The sequence below is a fragment of the Cyanistes caeruleus genome, chromosome 3 (genome assembly GCF_971803275.1).
Source record: "Cyanistes caeruleus chromosome 3, bCyaCae1.hap1.1, whole genome shotgun sequence".
Taxonomy (NCBI): domain Eukaryota; kingdom Metazoa; phylum Chordata; class Aves; order Passeriformes; family Paridae; genus Cyanistes; species Cyanistes caeruleus.
Window position 1 is genome coordinate 58,438,996 of NC_141703.1, and position 10,373 is coordinate 58,449,368.

At 38.5% G+C, this 10,373-nt stretch overlaps 1 long non-coding RNA gene across 1 annotated transcript; it reads left to right on the forward strand.

The window, feature by feature from the left end:
* The first annotated feature begins 5,636 nt into the window (after positions 1–5,636).
* On the forward strand, positions 5,637–10,166 carry LOC147654168 (uncharacterized). The gene is made up of 2 exons (XR_015284573.1): positions 5,637–5,774; positions 7,226–10,166. It is a non-coding gene; the product is annotated as an uncharacterized LOC147654168 (long non-coding RNA).
* The last annotated feature ends 207 nt before the right edge of the window (positions 10,167–10,373 follow it).

Below are 10,373 nucleotides of genomic sequence, written 5' to 3' on the forward strand. Positions count from 1 at the left end.
TTCAAATATTCCACTGTTACTTGTTACCTTCATTAACTTTAGGACTGAGTGCCTGGAATTGTATGTAAATGCTGACATTAATAGATGTGAAAATTTGCTTTTGTGGTAATTTTTCTACGTGTAATTAAGCTCTCTTAGCCTTTACTCTTTCCACAAAAAAATCTTCCTATTTCCAAATTTTACTCATGAGTAGAGTTATGCTAGGAGCTTTACAGTGTACCTTGATGGGTGCAAGAAATAAGCAAAAGAGGAGCACATCATGCCTTTATAAAAAACATGTCTAATATGAAGAGCAATATTCACTTAATTCAATTTACTATTCTGAATGAGCTCCATGGCTTTCAAAAGAGCACTAAGCAAATGCAGTTTCTGTGTGAAACTATCACTTTTGCCTATGTCTGCCTTGTTTTTGCAGCATAATTTTTTTTCTGGTACCAAGAATATCTTAAATCTGACCTGAGTTTTAGGGTGGGCATGACTAGCAGCAGTTCATGCACAAAAAGTCACTTGCACTGTTGGCTGAGCCTACTCTTCCTTTTTTTATTATTAGCAAATTATTTTAGAATACTGATCCTTATGCACAAATAAATGAAAGATACTACAAGCTAGAGATTAAAAAAAATACAAACAACACATTAAAGAACACCAAAACCAACAAAGAAACAAACACACTACCACAAAAAAACACACACACAGCTTTATCTGCTCCAGCAAGACCAAAACAGTTTCAGAGAACTTCCAGAAGGTAAGAAACATAACTTTATTAACTAGGAATCCATTTCAGAAAAAAGAAAAAATAACCACCTTCTTTGGCCTTGAAGATCCCAGAAAAGTGCCCTGTGGGAGGGGAGTCACTGCAAGAAGCTGTCACCCTCTTCACAGAAGGCTTACTTTCAGTGGTAAAAAACCATCTCATCCATGTGCAGCTGCCAGTAATGGCTCTTGTTATGTGTTAGAACAGCAGCTCTCTCTCAGAGCTACAAAGTGCTGTTAGTGTCTTCTTTCCCCCTCCGAACATATCAATGCACACGTAGCATAATTCGTAGACTTGATCCAATAAAACTCAGAAAATATTTCATGGTTTCCCATACATCTGTCTATACTGATATATGTGTGTGTGTGTACATATATATATATATATATATATATATATATTATTGTGTGTGCAAGTATGCTGGGATTTATTTTAAAAAAGCTTTTCTCTTTTTTTCACCACCTCTATTCAGAACGTACTCCAGACTCCCCACATGAGTGTGCATGCCCCTCAGAGTACTAAAGAAATACACAAAGGGTTTTGAAATAAAAGCAAGCTTTTCCTCCTTTCTCCTGAAGCCACTGCCCCTACAGTTTGGAAGCCTTTCCTTCCTAGAAAAATCTCTCTTTCTTTCACTTTTCCATTGAAGCATTTTTTTCACTGCAGCTCTCTAGTTTTCTGTGTGTGTGTTCTCATGCTAGAGGCTGCTGATGGCGAGTAGCCAGGATCTCTAGGCTATCACAGGTCATCCTGAGATCAGTGGACATGCTAATGACTCTTTGTTTAAGACAGATGTCAAAAGAAATTAAGTTGTTTAGTGGCTTAAACACTAGGAAATACCAGAAAATACAGTCAGACCTCCGGAAATACAGGGAAGGGACCAAACAACACACTGAATGGATGTATTACCCCTCCTGTGTTCTCCTCCAGTGCTCCAGTCCTTTCCATTTCATTAAATCACCTGCTAACTGACACCCACTCCCACAAAATTCTGCAGGACTAATATGACATTTCGTGTCTCTTCTCAAAATGACAGAGACAGAAAGAGGCATGTGCATTTCACCATGGGCAGAGTCCACAGGCTCTACCTTCTTTATAGTCTTGCTACATATACCAGCCTCTGACCCCAATGTACCAGAATCTGTCCCCAGTTTTAACATAAACAGGATTTGCCACTGAAAACAAACACTGCCCTTTCCTCAAAGCATATGACATTATTTTGTATAAATCTCATAAGCGCAGAGATGTATAGAAATGATTTTTATATCTGACCACAAATTCTAACTGTTTCTAACTAGTGTTGTTTCACAGTAATGAAGTTACATATAATCTCAGAAAAAAAAAAAATTTAAATATTTTTAGGCAATAAAATATCAATGGATATTTAGAACCACATTTCTCACATGTGAAAGAAGGCATCTCTTCACTGTAGCTCTGATGGCCAAAACTAGCCATTAGCTCTGCATAAAGTAATTTGATATATTATGATATATATTTGATATATAACTTGGTAATTATGTTAATTATCTTATATTCACCTAGATGACCTCAGCCTTCAAAACAAACTTCTGCTTGCAGCTCCAACCAAAGTCTGAACATAGCAGCAGATGTCGATGCATATTAATACACAAACAGGTGATGCAAGCACTAATTCTGGAAGCCATTTCCAGACACGTGAAGGACAAGGAGGTGTTCAGGAGAGTCATCATGGATTTATAAATGTGCCCAACCTGATTGCCTTCTACAGCGATGTCACTAGCTTGGCTGGTTAGAGAAAAGCAATGGAAGTTATGTATCTTGACTTCAGTAAGGTTTTTGATGCCGTTTCCTGTAACACACTTGTAGAAAAGTAGGTGCAATGCAGCTTAGCTAGCTAGACATCAAAACTTGACTTAACAACCAGGTTAAGCAGGTCGTAAATAGTGGCACAAAATCTGGTCAGTAATGGTCTACCCCATGGGTCAGCTGTGGGTCAAATGGTGTTTAACTTCATTAATGACATCAGTGATGGGATCAAGCATGCACTCAGCCAGTCTGCAGACAACATGGTACTAGGAGGAGTGGATGGTACATCAGACTTAGTTGGGCTGCCATTTGAAAACACTTCCCTAGGCTGGAGAAAGGGAAAAACAGGAACCTCATAGAGTTCAACGAAAATGCCAAAGTCCAAAGGAAAACACCAAATCCTAGATGAATAAACCCAGGCACCACTATATGATGGTGAAGAACAGGCTGGAAAGCAGCTCTCCAGAGAGGGAATGGGCATCCTGGTGGTCAAGTTGAATGTGTCATCAATACCTGCTTGCAGCAAAGGCAGGCAATAGCATACTGAGCTGCATGAGGAAGAGCACTGCCAACAGGTCAAGGAAGGTGATCCTTTCCCTCCATTCACTTCTATTGAGGCCTCACTTGAAATTCTGGACCTATTTCTGGACTCCCCAGTGTAAGAGAAACATGGACATATCCAAAAAAGTCCAACAAAGCACCAGAAGGTGAGTAAGGAACTGCATGGAGCACCTCTGATAAAAGGAGAAGTTGAGAGAACTGGGAGGACAAAGCCAGGCTCTTCTCAGCAGTGTACAATTACAGGTCAAGAGAAAATGGGAAAAAAATAAAACACAGGACATTGCATCTGAACATCAGAAAAACCATTTCTGCTGTGAGCATGACCAAACATTGTAACAGACTTCCCAGTGAGGTTGTAGTCTCCATCTGCAGAAGTCAAAACTTGATCCACCCTGGGCTGTCTGTTCTAGCTCACACCACTTGAGCAGGAGGGCTGGACTATGTGACCTCCAGAGGTACCTGTCTACCTTACTGGGTAATTTTATGATTCAGTAATGCTGATTATCAGAGAAAGGAGATGTTGCAGAAAAGCTGGAGCTCTTTGAGCACCTTTTCCTACAGCTCCACACAGCTTTCTGAAACCTGTGAGCTTTTGAGAACATGGTTTTAAGGTATTAATAAAAGAGTTCCCAGAACTACATTTTTACTTCAGATTCATTCTTGACCTGGTCAGTCCCTAAGCTGATGAGCGGCGCAAGGAATCCCTGTGAATGGCAGACATCCCTTGCAGTGAAATTTTCCCTCCTTCCTGCCAATCCCCGAGTTTAGACACTGAAAACAATCATGTCAACAACAAAAAAAAACACCTCACTATCCAGTGCTACCTTGGCTGCAGCAGAATCTCCATAATGGGTGCTAATACCACCTCTGATTTCCCACCTTTCCCCTTGACAACCAAGAGCGAAAACGGTCAACACTTTTCCCTGAAGATGCATATCTCCAAACTGTGGGAACCCAGAGGAAGAAAGTAAAAGCATCTCCTCCCACATATGGGATGGGCTGAGATGTAGGTAGAGCCACAGTCTGTCCTCCAAGTGCTAAAGCTATTTTGTGGGTCAAAACAGATACATAATGTATTCTGCCTGGAAATTTTGGAAAGCTTATTGTCAGCAAACCATTGCCAGGCTATTTTACACAGCATCCTTGCCCAAGTTCTTATTTATCTTGCACATTTTAATTAAATCATTTCACTTTCAGCACTAATTCTGAAAGAGGACTCAACCAGTATTTGTTTATAAAAAGCTTGTTATAAGCAAAGCACTCATTAGGCTTTGCCTGATAATCTCCACTGTTCATTATCGCAGGGCAATTGCAATTGCTGTATCATTAAGCTTTAAATACTTTGCTCTCTTTATCTTCATTAGTGATACATGCTTTAAATTATCACAAACATGACACATTTTATCCCCCTTAGCTGACACAAATGCCATTTCAGAGACTTCTGCTATAATAGTAAATATCCTCCAAAAAGCCTCTCTGAAGATCATTTCTTTCTTTCAGAACCTTTTCTCCACATACTCATTAGCTGAGTGAACTCTAACATAAACCCCATCTGTTCTCCAATGGGAAGCCACAAATTTCTGCTGTCAATGAGAATCATATACTTTCTTAACAAACCACTTACATTTATTGATTTAAGGAATTCTCTTTATTTTGAAAACAGTCTCCGTAATATACATTACTGATCATTTTGGAAAAGAAATGGAACAAACTGATTCTTTCTACCTCCACACAGTACATCCCTATTCAGAAAACAACAGACTTCATAATACCTTTTCCAAGTGGGAAGTCCTCAACAAAATGAAAAATAAATATGCTTAAAAGACACTATTGAACTGTGATTTTTCTTGGAAAGCTTCTGTGTTTCCTTTATTGTACCAGAACAGGAGTGAGTTTATCTGAATGACACAGATAGGTGTAAAAATCGCTTAGGAGGCTGCTCTGGCATCTAAGTTCAAATAAGCAATGAGTGATTCAGAATGACTGCCATCCATGGCTGCCAGACCTTGGATGCTAACACAGCCAGTGCACAAAGAGTTAGGATACCTGAACATTATGCTTCCACCTGAATACAGTCCTTATTTCTCTCTTTTTTGTATAATACCCCTTCAGGCAGAGTAACTGCAAAGCACAGTCTCCATATCAACACTGTGTGTATGTAGCTTAGCAGAGAGAAATAGATAAATTTCCATAAAAAACATGGGTGGAAAGCAAGTTGAAATAGAATAACTCAGAGTTTAACTTCTTCAACTGATCATACATTTTACATTTGACAAAATCTTTAGGTAAATATAGGAATGCTCACTGGCATAGGTGCCTCAAAATGCCTCATCATGCCTTATATGTTCTCACCTTATTTAACCTTGTATGTATCTCAGTATGCCCATTTTCTACCTCTCTTTGGGCACCTTTTGCCATGATTAGGAACTTGAAGGCAAAAATACATACAGTTTAATGAGCTAACAGTAACTACCAGTTAATCCAGCCAGGAGAGATCGGTCATATATTTGCCACCCCCCCCCCCCAGGAAGTTAGCAGGTGAGTCTCTTCAAGCCAATTGGTATCATGGGGAAGCATAAGACCCTACAGCCCTCCAGAACAGGCAGATCCTCAATCCTGCTGATGTAATCTTCCACCTCACCACATTTTCTTTCAGAGTTTTAAACTTTTTCAGGTCAGTATTCTTCTGAGTCCTTGACTTAGAACTACTAGCACAACAATTTCACTTCCCTCTGTTTTTAGTTTTTGTATTTTGAGTGGCTTTAGTGTATGTATTTTTTTCACAACACAGCAGCATTTTTTCTCTGTAAATCTGAGCCAAGGTCACACAGCTGTGCTTCACAAACCCAAGCCCTGGAGCACAAAGAGCTGAACCTGTGGGCTGCTCCACAGGGTTACAAGCTTATACTTTTGCTTGCTTGTTTACTGAACCAAATGCATAGCTGGAGCAAGTTGAAGATTATTTGTTCCATACAGATGTGAACACAGCATCCACACTAACCAAGAGCTGATTATTCAGGGAAGACAACAAGCAAATCAAAAAACCAAAACAAGGAAAGAAGGGCACCGCTCAGTAAATTTAGCTAATAGGCATCACGGAGTTCTACTGGAAGGCTCATAAAAAGTAAAGACAGATACACAATCAATGGTATGACTCAGTAATTGCTTTATGCATGTGAACAATGTTTTCAAAAGCTGAAAACAATGTCTGCAACAGAGATGTTAGCAAGACGCGATGTTAAATTCCTCATATTCATTAGTGAATGTCATAGTGCTGGGTAATGAATTATTCTTGACACTGCTAAAGTCTTCTGTTGTCTGAAACCTTTTATCTTTGGCAGTTTAAAGTAAATGGCAGAATGGAAACGTGTGCTTCTCAAATGTATGCTGGCATCATCTTGCAGGACAGAAATTGGCATTTTGTTGACAATTTTCATAGAGCATTTCATACTGCACTGTCAATACTGCATCTAGTGAAATGCCCTGCATTCAAAAGTGACCAAAGCTGAAAGAAAGTTAATAAACAAACATAATGCATCTTTCTGATTTTGTTCCCAGGTGACACAATTCCTAATCTAAAGAGATAACCCTTGATTTTGTAGTAAAGGATGCTGTAGTAGCCAGGAATTTGGGGTATCAGAGTATCTCAAACTGCCATCTGTGTACAAATGGCCATGTGACTTTGGACCTTCTGTCTTAATGTAATTACAATAAGTAATTAATTTCATGTATCAAATGTGGTATGGAAAGTCTCCTGGAGTGGTTTTCACTTAAACAGTTTCAGCTGATATAGGTGAGCATTTGTTTTACTGCTTGATTTTCGGCTACTATGTTTTTCTTTTTTAAGTTACCAAAAACATGTTTTTGTAATTGCTAAACATTTGTTTTAAGGAACTCTGTTTGAGTATGTGTAGCATTCAGTGAAAAAGTGCTTTAAGTACATTCTCTTTCTGATTCTTCATTCCTTAGCAAGATAACTATATAAAAACTCCTCACTTTTCAGAAAATCGGCTCTGAGTTAACATGCCTTCAAAAAGAAAATGCTTAATTCTTCTGCAGATACCTCTCTTAGATTTTCTTTGGATATTTATTGTATTCTAATGCTGTCTCTCTATTGTTTTGCAGGTAGAACAGTTAAGATCGGAAATACATCTAAATGCATACATGCCTATCTAAGCACACATTTTGGAATGGTTAGCATTTTGGCTTCATTTGTATTTCATAAAGCTTTTTATAAGAAATGCTATGATAACTTCCTTCCTTGGAATTTTTCAGTCAGGATTGAAATCATTATTGTGCATTTCCCAGCTCAGTTTGAAAAGGGATTTAATGCTGTCTATAGGTGATATAAGTACACCACTGTCCTATAGCCCAATCAATGATGTCAGTGCAAAAAATTATTTCTATTGACTTAGTGGGCTTTTAATTAGGTGTCTGTAAAAAAACCCCAACAAACGAGCAACTGTGACTTAAGAATATTTCTGATACCACCAGTAAGGTAATCTTCATAGTTCAAAACCTTACTCTGTGTATGATATATTCAGCTGTACGTGCCAGAAGTTATTCAGTTAATTATATACCTAAAAACCTCTATGGTCACAGTTGCCTCCATTAAGCTCAATATAAGATGTAGGTAGTGATCCCTTTCGCAGAGGAGATATTTTTACAGAAATGTTTAGTTTGCATATAAAATAAATAAATACTTTGACCCATACGTTGTTTCAACCAACTCAGAATAAGATGAAGTTGAAATTTGATGTTGTGAGCAGCAATATAAATTATGATCATGTATTAAATTGTGGTGTCCTGGATGGAGCCTAATGTGGAATTATGATGGCTGTCAATTAGCTGCATTTTGAATCTTCCTTCATCATGTGCAAATACTTACCACATCATGTGCAAAAAAAAGGTCCTACACTGCTGTCTTCTTTGTGTTAAAGGCATCAAGCTCATGCTGCATGGACACCTTCATGACAATCTGTCACAGGGGAAAAACCTTAGAAAATGTAATGGATAAAAATAATATTCTCTTTTTCTCTGTAAACTATACTTAATTTTGTAATAAAAAAAAGTTGAAGCTATATGAAACTGAAACCAGAACACATATAAACACACCAAGCCACTAGAAGAAAGCCCTCTGTGCCAGCAGAAATAAGAGTAAACAGGGACAGGTGACAAAAACATACAACTGTTTCTGTGGCACTTTTCGATTTTCAACGTTTTTATAGTTATTACTGAGCTATCCTTCCTGGCACTGTAAGGTGTTAATGGCTGCTAGCAAGTCCGTCTTTGAACTGCAGAAAATCACAGACATCATTAAAGCTATTGAGAGTGCTAGGCATTCAGGCTAAGTGTAAGAAACCACTCGTGGACTGAAAGTGCTGAAACAGTAGATGTGACTGTCCAGAGCCAGACAGAAACCTGTGATTGAGATAACTCGGGGAAAACAAGAAAGCCTCCTTTCTCCTATAATTTTAAAAGTCTGACCAGCTGCTTCCCTCAAGCTTTGAGCAGCACAACCATAAAAAGGATGTCAGGAGACACTAAGATAAACATCTCAAAGCACGGCCACTAATGGAGGCAGAAGATGAACTTCTGGGAGAATAGGCCTCTCCAGGAAACATGGGCAAAAAAAAGCCATCTCACATCACCTTGAAAAAAGTTGGAGGTCGAACTTGAAAAAAAGGCATTAAGTCTTCCAATAAATCCCTTTTCAAGACCATCAGAACAGGAAGGGTGCTGGGGAGCCTGTACCTACATCTATTTCAATCAATGAGACTGAGAGCAGGGAACAAGGTCAAACACTGGACTACTGTAGTCTAATTCCTTGTTCATTCTTTGACTCTATTTATATTTTCTCCAAATTCCTATCTCCAGGATTAGTGCTCCCTAGGGCCCCAAGCAAGTTGTATGTAAGTTAGTTGGTACAACTTTGCCTTGGAATATGGAATTCACCTGCTAAGTTTCCTTTCCTCAACAAAAGGCAGAGTCCAGAGTGTCAACAGAATCAAGGAGTGCACAAAGAAGAAAAGATCAGAGCAAAAAACAGTTAAGGAATTTTCTGTATCTGCATTGCAGTGTAAAGGAATCCAAGGAATTTTGTATTTCATATCACTTTTTATTCAAAAGTTCCTAGATCAAGCAATTTTCTGCTTTTATTAACAAAAGAGGTTATGAATCAAATGGATCAATTGAATGGTCACATATCATCAGTTCTAAAGGAATTCAAGTTGAAATAGCTGAACAGCTTACCACTGCATGTCAATTCTCATTTAAAGCTGCCTTGTTATCAGAAGTCTTGGGAAGTAGCTAATATGGCATCAGTCTTGAGAAATTACAGAGAAAAGCTGAAAACTACAGACCAATAAAAGATCTAGCATATTCACTGGGTACATGAGTACAGAGCAATTAGGCTGGTTTATGGGTACATATGACATGCTGAAAAACAGAAGTTTCTTTAATAAAGAGACTTTCATGTCACTTGTCATGATGATAAAATCCACAGGAATCCACTGAGGGTGTCCTAAAGCAAGTAGAAAACAATCTAGTGCGATTCCCAAAAGACATGTGTCAGAGTCCTTTGCCAAAGGTTGTTTAGGAGCCTAGACTTGCATAGCATAGCAGGGAAGGTCTTCACCTATACAAACAACTGGTAGAAAGGAAGAAAACAATGTGGGAGTAAATAGCTTTCCCAGTAAGAAGGAGCCGTGAGTTGTTTCCCACAGGAATTTGCACAGGTGCCTGGACTGTTTAAAATATTCATAAACAATGTGGAAAAAAGGATGAAAGAACTAAGATCACTCACAATATTAGGTATTCTAGATTTACTGTGGAGAATAACAGAAGTGCTGCATGGATATTATAATACTCCTAAATAAAACAGACTGAGGTACTTTTTCCAGCCCTAACCTAAATGGTACAGGGTGGTAGTACCCACATTATACAGTACTTTCAACTGACTTTATCTGATCTTCTTAAAGCTACCTTAAAATGTATGAATTAGGTGTGTTTCTTTTTCACATTTATGTTCAAAGGGAATAAAAAATGTGAGGGCAGAACTACTTAATCAGAGTGGCATTTCTGTAGCAAAAAGCACATGCTGATTGTACATTTGCATTTGGCTTGAAGGTAGGTATGGATGTTTCAGAGTAAAAAGTCTCTATTATATACTGCTGGGAAACTATGTGGGATGGAGTGAGACAAAGCCGGAGCTTTCTCACCAAGCACATACTGTCTCCAAACCTTGAATGGACCTTAGTTTGGAGAGTACTTG